General features: G+C 43.6%; 1 protein-coding gene across 1 annotated transcript in view; it reads right to left on the reverse strand.

The window, feature by feature from the left end:
• THADA (THADA armadillo repeat containing) overlaps positions 1-21,286 on the reverse strand; it is a 626,363-nt gene that overhangs the window by 172,520 nt on the left and 432,557 nt on the right. The window lies entirely within an intron of this gene.

The raw sequence follows: 21,286 nt of genomic DNA on the forward strand, positions 1-21,286 counted from the left end.
TTCTCTTGGTTCTACCCCGGCTACGTCCCTGACTTCCCACCTGCCTGTTCCCCTGGTACTGCGTTGCTTTCTCTGACTTCTGACCCCTCGCTTGCTTCTAACCACTCTATTTGTGTTACCCGCTTATTACCGCGATGCCCTCTGGTCTGACCTCGGCTTTACTGACTATTCTCCAGACTCTGCTGGGTCCCACTATGCCTGCTAGGAGTCCGGAACCTAGCTCCGCCGCCAATCACTCCCCCGATGCTTACGTGATTGCAGGTCCTGTTCCTCCTGCAGCACACCTTTTGCTGTGTCCATATTCCACTGCAGGAGTCCCCGGGTTCCACAGCACATCTTTGGACATGCGTACAGTCTCTGGTGGTGAGTCTGATACGGTGTCCATCACAGTCAGTTTGTCCATTTGTCCAAAATTCTGCATAAATGTTACACACAAACATGTAGTGGATTTTGCACAGGATCACAACTTACGCATTGCAAAGGTAAAACTCACAATGAAAATCCACAGCATAAATCGAAATGCTGTATCTTTGATAATTGCTGGTCAATTTCTACACATTTTTTTTTTAAGGAGATATAGATCCCAGTATGCTCCTAACAAATGGAAAGCAGGAGCAGAGAGTCAAACACCCTCCACCACTTCCTGTAGAAAGACAAAGACCCATCCTTACTTCCTGTAGAGATCTAAAGACCCACCTCTACTTTGGGTAAAGAAACAAAGACTACTGCCAGCCCCCCCTTCCAAAGAAACAAAAACCCACCCCTCTTTCTGTAGAGACAAAAACTAGCCCCCATTTCCTGTACAAAGATCTGCCCCCACTTCCTGTAGAGACAAAGTCCCGCTCACACTTCCTGTAATTGGTCTCCTCTTCCCTCTAGAAAGATCGGTCCCCACTTTCTGGAAAGAAACAGAGACCTATCTCCACTTTGTGTGGAGCAAAAAAACCCACTTCCTGTAGAGAGACAAAGACCAGCTCAAACTTACTGTGCAAGGATCTGTCCCGACTTACTGTAGAGAGGTAAAGACCCACCCACACTTCCTGTAGAGAGAAAGACCTGCCCCCACTTCCTGTAATCGGTCTCCTCTACTCTGCTGCTAGAGGTGGATTACACTTAACAATAGGCAGTGGACACAAAGTTAGGCAGAAAAGAGACACCTAGTATCTGGAACCTCTGATTCAGTTTTTGAGGATAAGGCAATAATAAAGTGATTTCAAGATTGTACATTATTATTATTATTATCATTATTATTTATTGTTATAGCGCCATTTATTCCATGGCGCTTTACATGTGAGGGGTATACATAATAAAAACAAGTACAATAATCTTAAACAATACAAGTCATAACTGGTACAGGAGGAGAATGGACCTTGCCCACGAAGGCTCACAATCTACAAGGGATGGGTGAGAATACAGTAGGCGAGGATAGAGCTGGTCATGCAGCGGTTTTGTCGATCGGTAGTTACTGCAGGTTATAGGCTTGTCGGAAGAGGTGGGTCTTCAGGCTCTTTTGAAGGTTTCGATGGTAGGCGAGAGTCTGATGTGTTGTGGTAGAGGGTTCCAGAGTAGGGGTGATACGCGAGAGAAATCTTGTATACGATTGTGGGAAGAGGAGATAAGAGGGGAGAAGAGAAGGAGATGTTGTGAGGATCGGAGGTTACGTGTAGGTTAGAATAGATTGGAGGGGTGCGAGAGTGTTCGAGGGGAGGCCACAGAGCAGGACGTTGCAGTAGTCAAGGAGAGATGATGAGGGCATGCACTAGGGTTTTTGCAGATTCTTGGTTGAGGAATGTACGGATTCGTGAAATATTTTTGAGTTGAAGGCGGCAGGAAGTGAAAAGGGCTTGGATATGTGGTTTGAAGGAGAGATCAGTGTCAAGGATTACCCCAAGGCAGCGAGCTTGTGGGACTAGGGAGAGTGGGCAGCCATTTACTGTAATGGATAGGTTCGTTGGAGGGGTCGCGTGAGATGGGGGAAAGATGATGAATTCTGTTTTGTCCATGTTAAGTTTCAGAAATCTAGCGGAGAAGAGGGATGAAATAGTGGACAGACATTGAGGGATTCTGGTTAGTAGGGAGGTGATTTCTGGTCCAGAGATGTAGATCTGTGTGTCATCAGCATAGAGGTGATACTGAAAGCCATGAGATTCTATGAGCTGTCCCAGGCCAAAGTTGTAAATGGAGAAGAGCAGGGGCCCTAGGACTGAACCTTGTGGGACTCCGACAGATAGTGGGCGAGGTGAGGAGGTGGTGTGTGAGTGGGAGACGCTGAATGTCCGGTCTGTTAGGTATGATGAGATCCAGGATAGGGCCAAGTCTGAGATGCCAAGGGATGAGAGGGTCTGTAATAGGGAATGGTCCACTGTGTCAAAGGCAGCCGACAGGTCGAGGAGGAGTACAGAGTAGTGTCACTTGCTCTTGGCAGTTAAGAGGTCCTTGGTGACCTTAGTTAGGGCAGTTTCAGTGGAATGGTGTGACCGGAAATCAGATTGTAAGCGGTCAAAGAGGGAGCAAGAAGAAAGATGGGAGGACAGTTCAAGGTAGATGTGTTGTTCCAGTAGTTTGGAGGCATAGGGGAGAAGTGATATAGGGCGATAGCTAGATACAGAGAATGGGTCAAGAGAAGGCTTTTTAAGGATAGATGTGATGGAGGCATGTTTAAAGCTTAAGGGGAAAACACCAGTTGTTAGTGATAGGTTGAAGAGATGGGTTAGGGTTGGGATGAAGTGGGATGGGAGCGGGTCAAGTGCACTGGTGGTGAGATGCGATCTTGAGAGTAGAGTGGAGGGTTGATCTTCTGTAATGGTGGAGAAGCTGGTTTTGGAGGCGGAGGGCTGGTAAGTCGGGAGGAAGTGCTCTGGGGGTTGTTGACCAAAACTGTCTCTGATGTTATCAATCTTCTGCTTGAAAAATGAGGCAAAGTCTTCAGCTGAGATGAGTGGGGAGGGAGGAGGTGCTGGGGACGGAGGAGAGAATTGAAGGTGTTGAATAACTGTTTAGGGTTGTGAGACAGGGAGGATATGAGAGATGAGAACTACTTAGGTTAATATGATTAATCCCCACAGTTTTAAGCGTGCCCTAAAAACTAATTTGTTCAGATTGGCCTACCGCCTCAACGCATTAGCCTAACTATCCCTGTGTGGCCCATTCAAAAAAAAAAAAGCATAATCAGGTTCCTCGCATCATGTTCTCATACACTTTATGCAGTTATTAGCCCTCTGTGTCTGTACTGCTACTTACTTAGGCAGTTAACTGGTTCATGCAGCTTTACATGAACACCCGAACCTTACACTATGGCTGTTCCGAATAACTAAAGCAATTGTTACCATCCACCTCTCGTGTCTCCCTTTTCCTCATAGTTTGTAAGCTTGTGAGCAGGGCCCTCATTCCTCTTGGTATCTATTTTGAACTGTGATTTCTGTTATGCTGTAATGTCTATTATCTGTAAAAGTCCCCTCTATAATTTATAAAGCGCTGCGGAATATGTTGGCGCTATATAAATAAAATTATTATTATTTATTATGAGAAGTATGTTTGTTTAGCTGTGGCGAGTGTGGTCTTGAAAGTAGTGAGGGACTGTTTGAATGTGATGAAGTGCTCGTTGGAGTGGGATCTTTTCCATCTGCGCTCAGCAGCCCTGGAATCTCGCCTCAGTTCTTTGGTCAGGCTGGTGTGCCAGGGCTGTCTGTTGATTTTGCGAGCTTTGGTATGTGTAAGTGGGGCAGCAGTGTTATGACCTGGTGGTCAGGACAATAATGGACCTGGTGGTTAAGAGCACACGGAATGACCTGGTAGTTACTGATAATAAAGGACGAGCTCTGGGACGTGGGAACTCTGCTGACCGCAATCCCTAATCCTATCACACACACTAGAAATAGCCGTGGATTGCTCCTAACGCTCCCTATGCAACTCGGCACAGCCTAAGAAACTAGCTAGCCCTGAAGATAGAAAAATAAAGCCTACCTTGCCTCAGAGAAATTCCCCAAAGGAAAAGTCAGCCCCCCACATATAATGACTGTGAGTAAAGATGAAAATACAAACACAGAGATGAAATAGATTTAGCAAAGTGAGGCCCGACTTACTGAACAGACCGAGGATAGGAAAGGTAGCTTTGCGGTCAGCACAAAAACCTACAAAAAGACCTCGCAGAGGGCGCAAAAAGACCCTCCGCACCGACTCACGGTGCGGAGGCGCTCCCTCTGCGTCCCAGAGCTTCCAGCAAGCAAGACAACAACAAAATAGCAAGCTGGACAGAAAAATAGCAAACCAGAGAAAAACAGGCAGGCACTTAGCTTCTACTGGGAAGACAGGTCACAAGAACGATCCAGGAGTGAACAAGACCAATACTGGAACATTGACAGGTGGCATGGAGCAAAGATCTAAGTGGAGTTAAATAGAGCAGCAGCTAACGAATTAACCTCGTCACCTGTGGAAGGAAACTCAGAAACACCCACAGCCACCAGAGGAATTCCATGGATAGAACCAGCCGAAGTACCATTCATGACCACAGGAGGGAGCCCGACAACAGAATTCACAACACAGCAGATTCCAAAGCTACAGCTATTGTGAGTATACCTTGATGATTGGTGGAGCAGCTTAATATACATTTTTTGGCAAAAAAACGTATTAACTAAATACCCTGTATTTTTTTCATTTTTTGACTAGCACTTGCTTATTTACTGTGACTTCTTTACAACAGAGTATTTTTGACCTCGCTGTGCTCTTTTTGTGTCTTCAAGCTATTGTGGTGTTATATAGAGCGACAGTGTCATCCGCATTGTGTAAGGAACTTAAATCTGTGAGAGGGAGGAGGGATTCAGAGAATGAATGTAGGTCAAGATGTTTAAGATTTCTGCGAGGGTGTGAAAGTTTGTGGGGTGGGGATTGTAGACATGGAGTGGAGAGGGAAGAGAATGTGAGAAGGTTGTGGTCAGAGAGAGGAAGAGGTGAGTTAGAGAGGTTAGATAGGGAGCAGAGGCGGGTGAAGATGAGGTCCAGTGTGTGTCCATCTTTGTGGGTGGCTCTAGAAGACCATTGAGTGAGGCCAAAGGAGGAAGTGAGAGATAGAAGCTTAGTGGTAGCTGAGAGGGAAGTGTTAATGGGGATGTTAAAGTCGCCCATGATGATAGTAGCCAGGTGGTGAAGCGGTCAAAGAAGGTGGTGGCTGGCCCTGGGGGGCGGTAAATGACAGCCAGTTGGAGGTTAGCGGGGGAGTAGATACGCACAGAGCGCACCTCAAAGGAAGGGAGGGTAACAGAGGGTGGCAGTGGGATTGGGGTGAAGGAGCAGATATCTGACAGGAGAAAACCAACTCCTACACCATGTTTGCTGCTGGGGCGGGGTGTGTGAGAAAGGTGGAAGCCACCGTAAGAGTGCAGCAGGGGAGGCTGTGTCAGAAGGGGTGAGCCAGGTTTCAGTGATGGCGAGGAAGGAAAGTTTGGTAGTAACAAAAAAGATCATGGATGTAGGAAAGCTTGTTGCAGACAGAGCGAGCGTTCCACAGAGCTCCTGTTAGTGGGACATTTATGATATGATACATTTATCATATCATTAATTAAATGAGAGCATGCATTGTAATTCTTTAAACAAAACCAGAATCTTGAAGAACTATACAATATTTTTTGTATAAATCAAAGTTTAGAAACGTTTGCATACAAAAATGAATTCTACATGAAATTCAATTGAAAGTCCTAATACCTTCCTTACATCTGGTATCACGCACATCATCCTGTCCAAGCCTCACAGTAACTGTACACTGGGAGGGTGTATTATGACTGTCCAGGCAGACACAGAAGGGGGTGTAAGAGGAGCAGAAGTTTTATATTGCATTTAATGTTATATTTGGTGTATGGTCTTTGTCGGGGTAACAGGACGGGGAAAGCTGTCTCATTGGCTGCAGCCATTGCTAGTTCTTCTCTCCTGATCCTCTACATCTGTTTTTGTAATGTCTGTTTTTAAGGCTTTGGCTTTTTGCAGCCTGTTAATACAAGCACATGCTTATGTGTCACACGCATTTCAGTATTTTGGAGCCACTTAGACAGACCACAGTATTCTCTGATTGTGAATAATGGGTATATAGGGTTACAGAAGATGTGGAGGCGTTATCCATACTTTTTTTCAGTTCATACTGCTTAGGTTAGATGGATTAATTGTGATGGCTTAGAATGATAGCAGTTATGTCTAATGCATTAATGTAACCCAGCAACCTATGATATTATGCTTCTCGGAAGACAAGTGTAATTGGCAATGCCATCTCTCCAGAAACAAGAAATATAACTGTTAAAATACACTGAAAATCCATTTGCGTGATTATGGTTTGACTTATGATGATAAACCATATGCATATACTCATCTACGGCATACGAAAGCCATCAGAAGTGCCCTTTCATGAGTTGCAGTGAGAGACCACTAGGAGATGTAACTTAAAGCTCAAACTAGAGGAGTAACTTAGAGCTCCACCTAGAGACTTATCTTGAAGCCTCACTTAGAGGCCTAATTTGGAGCCTCAACTAGAGAAGTACCTTGGCATTCCACAAAGAGATGGAAAGCTTCATCTAGAGAGGCCTTCAAGCTCCACCTAAACATCTACCTTAGAGTCTAACCTAGAGACGTACCTTTGCCTCACCTAGAGATGTCCCTTGGAACTCCACCTAGAGGAGTACCTTGGAGCTTGAGATGTAACTTGGAGGTCCACCTTAATACTTACCTTAGAATCTAAACTAGAGACGTACCTTGGAGGGTCACCTAAAAACGTACTATAGGGCCTCACTTAGCAATGTAACTTGGACCTCCACTTACAGACGCAGCTTGTTGCAACACCTAGAGGCGTATCATGGAGCCTCACCTAATGACAAACTTTGGAGCCTCACAGAGACGTACCTTCAAGCTCCATCTAGAGATGTAACTTGAAGTTCCCCCTAGAGACGCAGCTTGAGGCTCTACCTAGAAAAGTAACTTGGAGCTCCACCTAGAGATGCAGCATGAAGCTCATCTAGCGACGTACCTTGGAGCCTCATCTAGAGACATAACTTGGAGGCTTGGAGCTCAACTAGGGACATACTTTGGAGACTCGCCTAGAGACGTAACTTTGTACTCCGCGTAGATACATAACTTTAAGCTCCAGTTACAGGTGTAATTTGTAACTCCATCTAAAGATATATTTCAGCGCTCCACCTAGAAATGTAGTTTGTAGCTCAATCTACAGACATAACATGGAAATCAACATGGTGATGTAAATGGGAGCTCCAAGTAGAGAAGTAGCTACGAACTCGATGTATAGACATAACTTGGATTTTCTGTGCCTGAATACAAAACCTGTGCTCCACATCAATGCGCTGTGGTAGCCACAGCAACCTTTGTACCATTATAGCAACAGCCCCTAAGCCATAAAATTTTCACCATGGCCACTGGGGTTTAAAGACTGGTAGTTCCTGTCCCCTCCTTTCACAATAACCTTTGCACATGCTCATTAGGTGTTTCCTTACAAAAGATAGGATCAGGGTCTGCTAATGTACATGGAAGCTGGAGTGCAAAACAAAAGCCCTAGTGGAAAGTGAAAATTGCAAGATTTAACATTTTTATTTTCATTAAAGGTTGTGATAAGGGAAAAAAAACACCATTGCCAAATTTTTAAATCCAAAACCTCTTTAAACAATAGCTCATTTTCTGATGACATCATCTTTTAAAAATTACCGTATTATTTCAGATAAGCCATTTATTGATACGAGAATGCCAAAGTCTTATTATATTTAGTTTATGACTTTGATGAGTATATTTTACCAGCCATCACAAAAATATCATGGTAAAAATAAAATAAAATGAGAGTCCACCATGTTGGCAGCCAAGATCACCCTTGGATTTTGAGGCACAAACAAAAGTAAACAGGAAATCGTAATAGAGGAAATGATTGAGTTGCGCTATCGGGGCCCACGGAGCTGAGTGTCTCTGCAGGTCTCCGCTCTCTGCAGATAGATGAGGCTTTTTATAAACTCTGCGTCCCACCACGCTCAGCATGATGTCAGCTTAACACAACAACATTCATGTTTTCCATTCATTTTTAGTACGCCGTTTCACCGCTGATGTGCAGTCCAAGGTAAACGCCAGGGCAAGTTCAGAAGTGACAGCCCAATCAACAAAACCTAATGTGTCTTGCCATTTTTTTTCTCCCTTTTCTTGAGGAAACCATTTTTTAAACTTCCAGTAAAAGCTGATTAAATACATGCACCATTATGAAAACAGTCTGTGTGCAACTCCCCTCGTTATACTGAATTGCCGGCTTTTAATTATTTCCTGGTTTTTACAGGAAAATCATCAATTACCATTTACACGGCGCTTAATAATTTAATAGAATGCATCTACACAACGTGGGTAATTGGTGGATTTTTGGGGTCTGGGATGACCATAGAAACTTCCTTTGCAGATGCTTTGCATAGAACATCTCAGTTTTTATTGTCCCTTTGGGAGTGAATTTTCCGGTTGCCTTCGAATTTGGACAAACATTTTATATGAAGTATATGAGAAGAAGAAGGGGGGGGGGGGGGAGTCGCAGCTGCACCCCAGTTCTTGCACCCAGTCGTACTTCTGGATCACATTGGTTAACACAAATTATAAATAGTACGAGAGTGTTGGATAGCACGAGATAGTTGGATAGTCCGGTATTGGATCTTGGTTTGGACTCAGAAGCTTTAAACAGTAATCGCCATTTACAGTTTTTTTTCCAAAATCAATAGTACACATAACAATATCGATATTTATAGAATATCCTGTTAGAGAAATGAGATTTTCCATTCTCAAAATTCTCAATTTACAGGCAAAAAGTGGTCTTCAGCGAATACAGACTTTCCCATTACTGAAATAGAAGACAACAGTTGCTGTGGAGAACAGGAACTGTTGTTCCAGGAGAATTTGCAGCGGAATGTCCGTTTCTGCCTGCGGAATGTCCGTTTCTGCCTGCGGAATGTCCGTTTCTGCCTGCGGAATGCCAGTTTGTGCCTGCGGAATGTCAGTTTCTGCCTGCGGAATGCCAGTTTGTGCCTGCGGAATGCCAGTTTGTGCCTGCGGAATGTCTGTTTCTGCCTGCGGAATGTCCGTTTCTGCCTGCGGAATGCCAGTTTGTGCCTGCGGAATGTCTGTTTCTGCCTGCGGAATGTCCGTTTCTGCCTGCGGAATGCCAGTTTGTGCCTGCGGAATGTCTGTTTCTGCCTGCGGAATGTCCGTCTCTGCCTGCGGAATGTCCGTCTCTGCCTGCGGAATGTCAGTTTCTGCCTGCGGAATGTCCGTCTCTGCCTGCGGAATGTCCGTTTCTACTTATGGAATGTCAGTTTCTGCCTGCGGAATGTCCGTCTCTGCCTGCGGAATGTCCGTTTCTACTTATGGAATGTCCGTTTCTGCCAGCGGAATGTCCGTTTCTGCCTGTGAAATGTCTGACTCTAGCTCCCCTCTTCTCCAAAGAAACTTATGAGCACTAACTTTTGGCTCCTATCACAGTAATAAAAAAGTCTGTCACCAAACACAGATTTTACCTACGAACGTAGAGTGAAAGATGAATCCAGTAGGAGAGGCAGATATTATTATTATTATTATTATTATTAATCTTTATATAGCGCCAACATATTCCTCATACACAACAGTCACAACTAACAACGTTAAAGATAATACAATAATTAAAGCAAAAAAAAGACGACCCTACTCATGAGAGCTTACAATAAGATAAATTACAAAGTTGCTTACTTTCATGTATACTATTTATGAAATAAAATTAAGAAGACTGTTAAGCTTACAAGTCATATTCCCAGAACCAAAATTTAAACCTCAAATGTTAGATAGGGAATAACTCCATGATTTTTATGGGTTCAACCCGTTGGGACTCCAGCAATCCCTAGAATGGGACACTGGATTCTGAAAACCAGGCAGAGGTTCGCGAGCTTGTCCTCTGCTCCATTCATTGTCTATAGGACTGCTGGAAATAGAGTGCTGTACTCTGCTTTCTCCAGCAGTCTCATAAACAATGAATGGACTTGGTTGGTTGGACTTTCAATGATCGGTAACTTATCCATGTAAAATCATTTTGAAGCTCTGTGCTGGCTGTGATTGACACAGCTATGGATTTTCTCTGCAATAAAGATTTTTTTGGGTGTTGATCACTGGAACACCTTGGCCCCTTCAATTAAATAATAAGGGGCCCAGAGACAGGCCATCTGATATTGGTGGACCATCTATATCCTGGAGATTGCCTTTAGCTTTTTTTCCGGGATCAGAGGCAGGAGTTGGAAGAATGTCTTGAGGCAGATATCATGGGCACTCAACATGTCACTTTATTGACATGAATGTTGATCAATGATGAGACCCAGATGTCAACAAAGTTTTGGGGGTCACACGTCAGAGGAAACGTCCTGATCTGAAGAAGTGCATTCTAAAAAGCATCATGAATCCAAAAGAGACTCTGATTCGAACGATGTGTCACTTACTGTGCTGCTTGCTGTAAGTTTGATAAATTCACTGTTTTATCCATAGGATATTAACACTAGGATAGTAAACCTGTTGCCAGGTAGTCCTCCATATTTATAAACTCTGTAGAACCCTGCCTCTACCACCAATTGGCAGCTTCCTGCCTATGCACAGTGTACACAGGAGGCTGCCAATCAGTGGTGTGGGTGGGGTTATACAGAGCTCAGCAATCCGAGAACTGGAAGATCTACAGGAGAGAAAACAGGGATTTTGTCAAAACTGCAGCAAGCTGTCCAATAAGTGGTGTATCACAGTAATCAGGATCTCTGCCACTGTCAAGATGGGGTAGGATAAATTTGGTGGCAGATTCTCTTTCAGTTTAGTTGGAACGCTACCTTTGCTCTAGTTATAGGTGCTCTCAAAGTCAGTGAACACCAGCCAACCAGAGGCACTAAAGCTGCATAATCCAGCCATCAGCCTGTATCTGTCTAAGTGCAGTTTCCAAGTGCTTCTGGGTAAATGGAGGCTGTGGAGACAGAGGAGTAGGAGGGACCAGATTATGCCGAAAATTTAGAAAGAAGAAACTAAGAAGAGTTAGGTAAGTGAGGTGAGGTGATAAGTCTACCTAAATATATGTGCTTTTAAAAGGATCGTCTGGGGTAATGCATTCTAGAAAACTGGCGCAGCACGAGAGAAGTCTTGGAGACGGAAATATTAGGTTTAGATTTACGAGTATAATAGCCTTAGATCAGTTGTGGAATGTAGGGCACGGGTAGGGTGATAGATATGAGGGAGGAAATGTAGGGTGGTGCAGAACTGTAGAGAACTTTGTGGGTGAGAGAGAAGTTTATATTGTACTGTACCAGATGGGTAACCAGGGCAATGACTGGCACAAGGTAGAGGCATTGGTGAAGCAGGTGGACAGACAGAAATACGACCCTGGCTGCCGCATTCAGGATAGATTAGAGAGGAGAAAGTTTCGTAAGAGGGAGACCGATCAGTAAAGAGTTGCAATACTCCAGAGGAGAATGAATAAGAGCTACAATAAAAGATTTTGCAGCTTCAAAAGCGAGAAAAGGGTCGGATTCTGGAGATGTTTTTAAGATGCAGGTGACATGAGCAAGTGTTTGGATATAGGGAATAAAGGAAAGTTCTGTGTCAAATATGACCTCGTGACCACCCAAAGAAATTGCAATATTGAGTACAGGTAGGTTAGTAGAGGGAGGAAAGACAAGAAGCTCAACTTTACAAAGATTCCGTTTCAGATAGAGGGAGGACATGATGATTGAGAAAGCAGACAATCCCTGGTACTTTATGGTAATGAGGGTGTGATGTCAGGAGAAGTGTATAATTGGGTGCATCAGTATATCGATAGTACTGGAAACCAGTACTGGAAACTGATGGTTTGTTCACTAGAAGAAGAGAGTGCAGAGAGAAGAGCAGGAGTCCTTGGACTGAGCCTTGAGGACTCCTGACTGTAATAATAATAATAATCTTTATTTTTATATAGCGCTAACATATTCCGCAGCGCTTTACACACATTATCATTGCTGTCCCCATTGGGGCTCACAATCTAAATTCCCTGTCAGTATGTCTTTGGAATGTGGGAGGAAACCGGAGTGCCCGGAGGAAACCCACGCAAACACGGAGAGAACATACAAACTCTTTGCAGATGTTGTCCTTAGTGGGGGCTTGAACCCAGGACTCCAGCGCTGCAAGGCTGCTGTGCTAACCACTGCGCCACCGTGCGCAGTAAGAGGATTAGAGGACTGTAAGAGGATTAGAGGAAGAAGAACCATTGAAAGTTACACTGAAGGAGCGGTCAAAGAGGTAGGAGGAGAACCAGGAGAACGCGGTGTCCTTGAGGCCAATAGAGCGGAGCATAGTGAAACAAGTTCTCCTTCAAACCCTCATTCACGATAATCGTGCTGTCCAAATGCCCCTTTAGCTATAAGAAAGGCAGGGGCACATTAATAAGATTATTCATCTATTTGATATTCAGCTTGACGATCCCTTGGTGCTCCTGTTCCGATGCCTTCCGGTTCCTTGCCAGTCTTCGTTCTGCCAGATCCATGATGAAATCTTGACAAGAACCTGTGATGGCCGGACCTTAGTGGTTTTGGCTGCAGCAGTCCCACGTCCATCACAGGACGTAATCGGTGGATCTAGAAGATCAGAGACCAACTGGGGACTTGGAAGTGTCCAAATAGGAGTGGGACAACAGGTGTATATGGCTCATTTCATAAAATTTTTTATCAACATTCTAAACCTTTTTTTTCTCTCTTATTTTTAACATTTACAGAGCTGGACAGCATTAGGTTTTAAGAAATCGGCTCTGACGAGCTTCACTAACAGCAACAATGTTCGAGCAATTAGTCGAGTGCACAGCAAATATCCCAATCCTTTGACAAGTGAGAACTTTGAGTATTTCTCATTTAAAACATATCAGCCTTATGGAAAAAGAAATAAAAATGAAGCGCAAAGTTGAATTGTAAAAAAGAAAAATACTGCAGCCCTACAAAGCTAACAGACGTTTAACATGTTAAGTCAACACAAATGAGTATTCTAAAATCAAATAGGAACACTGCAGCCGAGAACGAAAACAAGGCTTGGAAACGTTAGCGGCGGTGAAGGCCCCTCTCTGAACTGTGGCAGGATTTTTGATGATGTGCTTGGCCTGGGTCCAAATGATTTCTTTCCTTTTTAATAGTAAGTCATACATACACTGTTTTTCCAAATGGTCTGTATTAAAACTCGCTATATCCCAGGAGGGCAATGCAACCTAAAGCTGAGCACAAATCAATTCTCTTAATTAGAGCCTGTCAGGACATTTACTAGCGGGGAGAGTGTGCTGCCCTAACACCGATTTTGCAGATTCCTCAAGAGCATTCAACTAGAAGCAAATCCGTAGGATAGACATCTACTGGGTCACCCCACCCCAATTATCTACTTCAGTCACTGGGCATTCCTGTGGCTATCCATGTTTCACACTGTGTCAAAATTTGTGATAATCCTCTGTACACAGTATGGCACTTTTTTTTTTTTTGGGGGGGGGGGGCAGTTTTGCTGCTATTGTGGTTTTTATTTTCAATTTTTTAGTGCAATATTTCCTGGATTGTCCTAACTGAAAACTGAATCACATTTTTTTTTCTTTTTCCACAATTTTTTTTTTTTTTGGGGGGGGGGCTGAAATTTGTAAAGGGAGTGAGAGAGGCCACAAAAATAAAATAAAAATTACGTGGGAGACAGATGGAAACTAGTGCAAAAGAAAAGTTGATTTGTTGCTTCGGACAAGTGCTCCACTATGTCTTTTCAAAATCCAATACAAAAATACATAGCTTACAAGGGGGTTGTCCTGGACTATTATTTTTTTTTTACTATGGGACAAAAAAAATGAACAGGCAGGTAGTAGCTAACTACCTGCCTGCTCTGTCCAGTGCCAGCTCAGAGTGGTCACCGACTGCTCCTGCCGGCAATTCAGCTGCTCCATGTCATCAGAGCAGCTCTTCTTCTGGACTGCTCTGTCGACAGGGCTGAAAATTGACAGCCAGCTCCAAGCAGTTAGGTAGCAAGGAGGTGGCTGTAAATCAGCATGACTTCAGCAGTCACGCCCAATCAACAGAGTAGAGTGGAAGAGAAGCCATTGTTCTATCAATGTGACGTAAGCAGAAGCATCTGAATCGCCGGCAGGAGTGGTCTCTGACTGCTCGGTGCCGGCAGAGATCGACGCCAGGCACAATAGGCAGGTAGGTAACAATTACCTGCCTCTTAGTTCTAGGCCAGTAGTAAAGAAATTAAATAGTGTTGATAACCAGCTTAATAGAGAAGATATTACCATCATGACGGACTAAGCATACATTGAATCAGACTCTGCACTGATCACTCTGGGGGTCCTCATTTTCATTAAGTTGCATGATTACCGTGAATGATCTTTCCTAAGAACACTTGTTTCATGATAAATGTGCAATGTAAATAGGCTGGCAATCTTTTGGTTTCCACCAAAGATCATCGTTCGAGGCAGCACATCATCTTGTGGAAAAGGATTAGAACAATGGCAGCCTGTGCACACCGAAAAATCTATTGTATATTGTTAACTGCGCATCTGAAACGGGGTCGGCCTGTGTAAACAAGCGATGGACTCGGCGTCTGGCGGAATACACGCCTTTACCCTATTCTCCTAAAGTACCTCTCTCCGCATATCACGGCTGCATCTCCCCTTCATAGATTTATTCTGGCCCGCTGACTTCCGGGCACATTCATCATATGTATTCCGTATACGCAACTGAAGAAGGTTCATGTTGAACCGAAACATTTTGAGTATACTGCAAAATAAAATTCTTCTGTTCAAGCATCCCAAGTTGAGTGCTAAGTTCTATGTTGGCCTGTGTAAACAGGCTGGTAAATGACCGCCAATCAGCAAAAAAGCAGTCTGAACATCAGTAATAGTTAAAATGAAAAGAAACTTTGCAATCTACTTTTTATTAATAATACTCTCCATTGTTAAGAACAGAGGGAATTTTAATATTATTGTTTAACACTTGTTGTCTAGGAAAATCGGCCACCATTGCAGTCTATTGGTAGTGGCCAAACATGCAATGCTTACAAGTTCTTTTCTATAAAGCTTGTAAGCGTTGATCTAAAACTGGTTTGCTGGATTCGGCCAGCTTTACTGCCACTGTGCTTCGAATACTGCCGCATCATCAGAGAGCGCACGGTTCATGTTAGAGGCACAACAATTCGCTGGTCCAAAACGTCCAACCCCCCCCCCCCCCCCCAGCAAACAGAAAGCTGAGAAGTGTTGTACTATTAAAGATAGAAATTGACAACAACCCTTTAGGGAGACCCAGGTAAAGTATAGAGGCTTACAGTGCTACATGGGAAAAATATGCAAATTAGCTGTCAACCAGAATAAAGAAAACACTCACTATAGTGCTACAAATTGGAGATAAATGTAGCTACCTGATAATTCCAAGTCTGACCCGTTAGTGTGCCTTGCATCAGGTCAAGAGATATTAGAAAAACTCATTAATAGTTAGGAATTTTGGGGTTCTTGCCCTCATTTCCCATATTGCATTGCAGTTCGGGGGTAGTTGCCCTCATTTCCCATGGCGCATTGCAGTTTTGGGGTACTTCCTGTGAAGTCAATGAGTAGTCAAGGAGTCTGAGGTCAAAAGCCAGGAAGATGCGTCATAAACAGAAGGAAGAGACAAATGTGTCGGGTAACATTCCAAGGTCAGAATACAAGGAGAATAGCGGATCAGAGCTGTAGGGTTTAAACAGATGGATGGTCAGAACAAGGTCAGGCAACAAAAGATTTACAAACAGAACACAAGACACAGAGGAAACAAACCACACTTAGCTGAATGTACATCTGGCAGAGGTGAAGAAACAGTCCAGTTAAGTACCCTGGCAATCACTTGTTATATTGAACACCTGGAGACAACCAACACACTGATAACTCAGCACGCCCCTGTACCACAGACAGAAAATGGTCTCAGACTCCAACTCCACAGTCCTGGTGCTAACCGAGTGACTTTGGCGTGCACGAAAAATATATCAGTCCATGAGGCTGCATGTCTCGCGGCTAACAAACAGGCAATGGATGGTGGTGGATGTAGTCAATGGTATTTTTGGAAACCGATTAAATTCCCCAAATAAGCACAAAGAAATGCGCATTGGCTTCCCTATTGATTGTCGTTAACACCAAACACCAAAAGTCTACTGCTCATCTCATAAACATAAGTCTGCAGAATAGTTTCTGGGAAAAAAAATAAAAATAAAGCAACATATGTACTGCCCACCTTTCAAAGCACCTGACCTTTTGTACTGACGTCCCAATGGTCTTCCCAATCTTTATCTACATGTGGTGGCAGCATGTGACCACTGCCGTCAATCACTGGTCATTAGTGATGAGCGAATATACTCGTTACTCGAGATTTCCCGAGCAGACTCGGGTGTCCTCCGAGTATTTTTTAGTGCTCGGAGATTTACCGTAGTTTTTCTTGTCGCAGCTGAATGATTTATATCCGTTAGCCAGCATAAGTACATGTGGGGGTTGCCTGGTTGCTAGGGAATCCCCACATGTACTTATGCTGGCTAACAGATGTAAATCTTTCAGCTGCGGCAAGAAACTAAGTCTCCGAGCACTAAAAAATTCTCAGAGGACCCCGAGCGTGCTCGAGAAATCTCGAGTAACGAGTATATTCGCTCATCAGTACTGGTCATGTGTCTTTATGGCTCAGCACAGGACGATGGCGCTAGGAAAGTACCGCATTGGCTACGGATTGCCTGCAGTAGTCACCCGCTGGCTATATCTAGACATCAAGTGGTCGACCGATCTTTAGTCAATTACTTGCAAAGTTGAGCTGATCTTTAGGCTAAGGCCAAACAGAAACTCAGAAGACTACAGCAACAGGACTGCAGTTATTTCTTCTGGCAAAGAAAATCAGAATAAACCTTGCAACTTGCGAAAAGTTTAACCATTCCACAGTGCCGTCACCTATACCGGGAAAATGAAAGGGTCTATTGTGACCCTCTGAACCAGTGCAATGTATGGATGTTGGGTTAGGGACGATATAGAACCATGAGGACACCAAGGACACGTCAAAGAAGCGAATATTAAAGGGAACCTGTCACCAGGTTTTTGCCATGTAATTTGAGAGCAGAAGAATATAGGGGTTGAAACACTGATTACAGCGATATGTCACTTATTGGGCTGCTTGCTGCAGTTTTAGTAAAATCATTGTTTTCTCTACTGCAGATCTAGCAGTTCTCTGAAAGCTGAGCCCTGTAACTTCCCGCCCTCACCACTGATCAGCAGTTTTCTCCCAATTTATAGTGTACACAAAAAGCTGCTAATTAGTGGTGGGGACTGGGTTAAACAAAGCAGTTGACTAGGAGGCACGAGACACCTAGTCCTGTAGTGAAACTATTGCTGATAAAACACTGATTTTATTGAAATGCAACAGTAAGTGACACATCGCTGCAATCAGGCCCTCACCCCCTACACCATGCTGCTCTCAGATTATATAACCCGCTGACAGATTGCCTTTAAAAGGGTTGACCGGATAGATCCTAAATATATGATTGCTGAGGTTCCAATTTCTGGCACCCCCACCAATTCACAGAATAAGGGTTCCAAAGCCCCCTCTGTGAATTAAGTGGCAATGAACACATGTATGCATCACTTCATTCACGGTTTATGCAAGCGATGGCCAAAGAGACTTTAAGACCTGTCTTCTCAAGATTGGTGGGGGCTCATACGTTGGACCCCAAGAAATCACACATTTCTCATCTACACCGTGGATCGATGATATTGTTTATTAGACAATGTATTCTTAGAAGCAGCTCGTCTTAAAGAAAACCTTTTTGACCGGTAGTTTGCTACGGGGAAAGTGTATCCGGCTTAGTCCTTTTTCTCACGAAGGTGATCCAGGTGCCCCAAAATGAGTCACCGAAGTCCGTGAAGTATACTTCGACGCAAGTTGCCTTTCATTTCTTCCATTGGAGAGGTCTTGACTTGGAGGAATCTATGGTTTTTAGTCTTCTTTATAGTCTTCAAGATTGAAGGGATTATGGACAACTACACAACCATCTAAGGCGAGCTTCCTCAGATACTTTCTAATCCATCACTTTCCACCAACCGTCTGTACTTAAAGGCAGAGTACTAGCGCAGCAATATGGCAATATGCGATGGACCCCTTAAACCCAACAAAACAACCCTACTGTGCGAGATGTAATTTTTTTTTCATTCTGCAGAGGGAAGAAGAAAATCAGCAGCTGTAGCAAGCTCTATCAAGTCACATCCAATTTACACCATAGAAAGCACTTCCAGACGCTGGTTCTGATGGGGCAGGGTCAGTAACCAGTCTGTAGCGCGCAGCTATCCAATTCAGTGAATTCTTACCGTCCAGTGAAAACAAGATTAATAAGAAATTCCAAAACAACGAAGTTAAAAGGACCCAGTCCTTGTGGCTTATATGTCAAAAAGAGGAATTTGGTGGATGGAGGGATTGTATTACAGGAAGCGAGGGAGTGCCAAGCCAATCTGTCCCATCAGCCGTTAGGAAAAGCTCAGCAGATGAAGACTTGTTTTTGCAGATTGGCGATTATTCTTCTGTAACCGAGCAGTTACATGTGGAGGCTCCAGCGCTGCGCATTTTAACACTCCTCTATTGTGTAGAGGGAGAAAAAAAATTGTTTTCTTGCTTGACTTGGACCAGTGCCTCGAAGGTGAAAAATGAACCTTCCAATCTACTAATCTTGTGTCCCATCTAACCATTCAGGAAAATTAGCATTCAGTAACCCCAGAGAGTCGCAATCTATTCTAGTGAACTGTAAAAACAGCTTTCATTCCCCCCCCATGATAAAGTGAAGCAGCTTGTCTGACTCAACGCAGTGAGCGATAACACAAAACAGGTGCACGCGGCCAGCAGCAATGTCAGAAGGCACGCGGTGTGCGCCAGGTATCTGGACAGTGCAGAATAAAGTGAGCCCGGTTCTTAAAATTTAGGGATCCCCATTCTTTTACAATAAAGGCTATCCACACACCTTGACAAATATTTTATTATTTTACATTTGTGTTACACTTCTGTCTCCGGTATCCCGGGCTTCGCTCCCTTCTCCAGGGTCCACTGCCCTGTGTTGTGCTCCACATCAGGTTCTGCAGATTGCCCCATGAATCAATGACATCATCTCCCTAGACCTATGTGAGGCCCACTGACACACACACGCACACGCACACACACACCGGTGTCTTGAGACTTGAGTTTCTAGATCTCTATGATTGGTGTGCTCCACCTTCTGTGCTTTACTTGCCTTTATCCCTGCTGGGTTCCACTTCCTCAGCCCCGATGATCCTAAATAACACTTGTTCATGATTACCTTGCAGTGTAAATGCCCTTTTATGTGTATGGGGCCCATTGACACTCCACTAGGTGATATACGGGTCTGGTTTAGGACTGCCAATCCTTTGTTCTATAAGAGATAGACCGATTTCTCCCAGTGGCTGTTGCACCATTGTTTAGCGGACACCGATCTGAAATGTATGTGGGACTTTAAGAATATTTTTTTTTAAATTATCTACCACTTTGCTGCAGCAGGGTGTCTTTAAATCCTTCATCTAGCAGTTTGCTTTTGCAAAATATTACAACTCCGTCAGCGTTCTTGCATTCTTACATCAGGGTTCTTCTCGTTGTCCTGATGGCTATCTGCTCCTCCCATCCCTTCTCTCACCATTAAAGGTAGTAGCAGAGGAATGGTGTTGTTCTCTACAGACTTCGGCGTTGTGGACAGGGGAGAAAGTATCAACAGTCTTAGAGAGGGCAGAGAAAATGGTACAGATAAGGCGAAAATAAGAACATGACAAACTGTACCGATTTATGAATGCATTTGTAGACAGAACCCGGGATATACAGAGATCTCACATTCAGCCTCAATTTCTTGGAGAGACACTCACACAAGAGAAAAACCTGAAACTTGGATAAGGCTCCACACTGCATATCAAGTGCTCTGAAAATGAAGAAATGAAAATTGCAGACTGAGACTTAATGGAATTATATTAACTCCAAAGCTTAAAAGGGACTACATTATTGATGGCCAAACCTTAGGATAGACCGCCGCACAACCTGCCCTGTGTTTCATCACCCGTCCCCTGCAGACTGTGAGCCCTCGCGGGCAGGGTCCTCCCTCCTTATGTACCCGTGTGCCTTGTTATTTGCTCATGTTTAATGTATTTGTCTATATTTGCCCCGTATTCACATGTAAAGCGCCATGGAATACATGGCGCTATAAACATGTATAATAATAACTATAATAAATAAAAATCAGATTAGAGGTAGAAGAAAAGTTATATGACTGCTGGATCAGACAACGGACATTAAACCTGTAGTCTGTAACTATGGAAACACATAGGTCTGCATTGGCGCTATGTACACAGAACGGTAACATATTTTTAAGACTTATTTTAGACAAATAATCATAATATTAATTGGGTTGCAAACGTGGATCACAGTTTCTTATTATCTGGCACAGATACTACTAATTTTACCGTCCTTGCAAATTTCTGGAGCGATCTTAACATGCTTAATGCTATAAAATGTCAATCTGACATTTTTTTCCTGAACTATAGGGTGGATACTTCTAAGATAAGGAGTCTATGCATAGTAAGTCTACCTCCCTCACATTAAAGCATCCATTATGCTATATATCAGAAAGAATGCATTAATGCCCCCCAACCTCCCACAACATACGGTCAAAGACTAAAGACCAAAGCAAAGGAGGAAGAAAAAAAAAATCACTCCTCCACACTTGTATAAACCAAAACTAACTGGCAGGCGAAGGTAAAAAAAAAATAAAAAATCAGTTCTCTCCTCCACACACACTCGGACCCTTTTATTTAAGACAAATAAACACAGCCCCTTCCAGGAAATGGCAGGTAATATCTTAAGGCTGCTTATTTTTAATAGACAAGACAGGAGGCCCGGCTTTTAATTTAAAGATTAGGCAGGCTTTATTTGTTTGTTAAGATTTTTTTTTTTTTCTCGAGTAGCGCCAAGTGAGAGATGCTAAATCAGAAGAAAGTTCTCGGCGGTCGTCATTGCGAGCGCCGCCTCCGAGAACTGTAGGTCCACAAGTGAAGCACATCTGGTTCCCGTTAGATGGAGATCCCTATTAACCACTCGAGGCGCCCGCTGCTGTCATACCTGGCATCTCTTGACAAGGTTTCAGTTGATTTTAAATTGCATGTTATCGCTCAGTATAACCCCGCTAAGATACTATGCACGAGCATTACTTACAGCTTGTGTTCAACACAGAGGAGGACTACATGATTATTCCTAAT

Source organism: Ranitomeya imitator, chromosome 5 (assembly GCF_032444005.1).
Source record: "Ranitomeya imitator isolate aRanImi1 chromosome 5, aRanImi1.pri, whole genome shotgun sequence".
Lineage (NCBI taxonomy): Eukaryota > Metazoa > Chordata > Amphibia > Anura > Dendrobatidae > Ranitomeya > Ranitomeya imitator.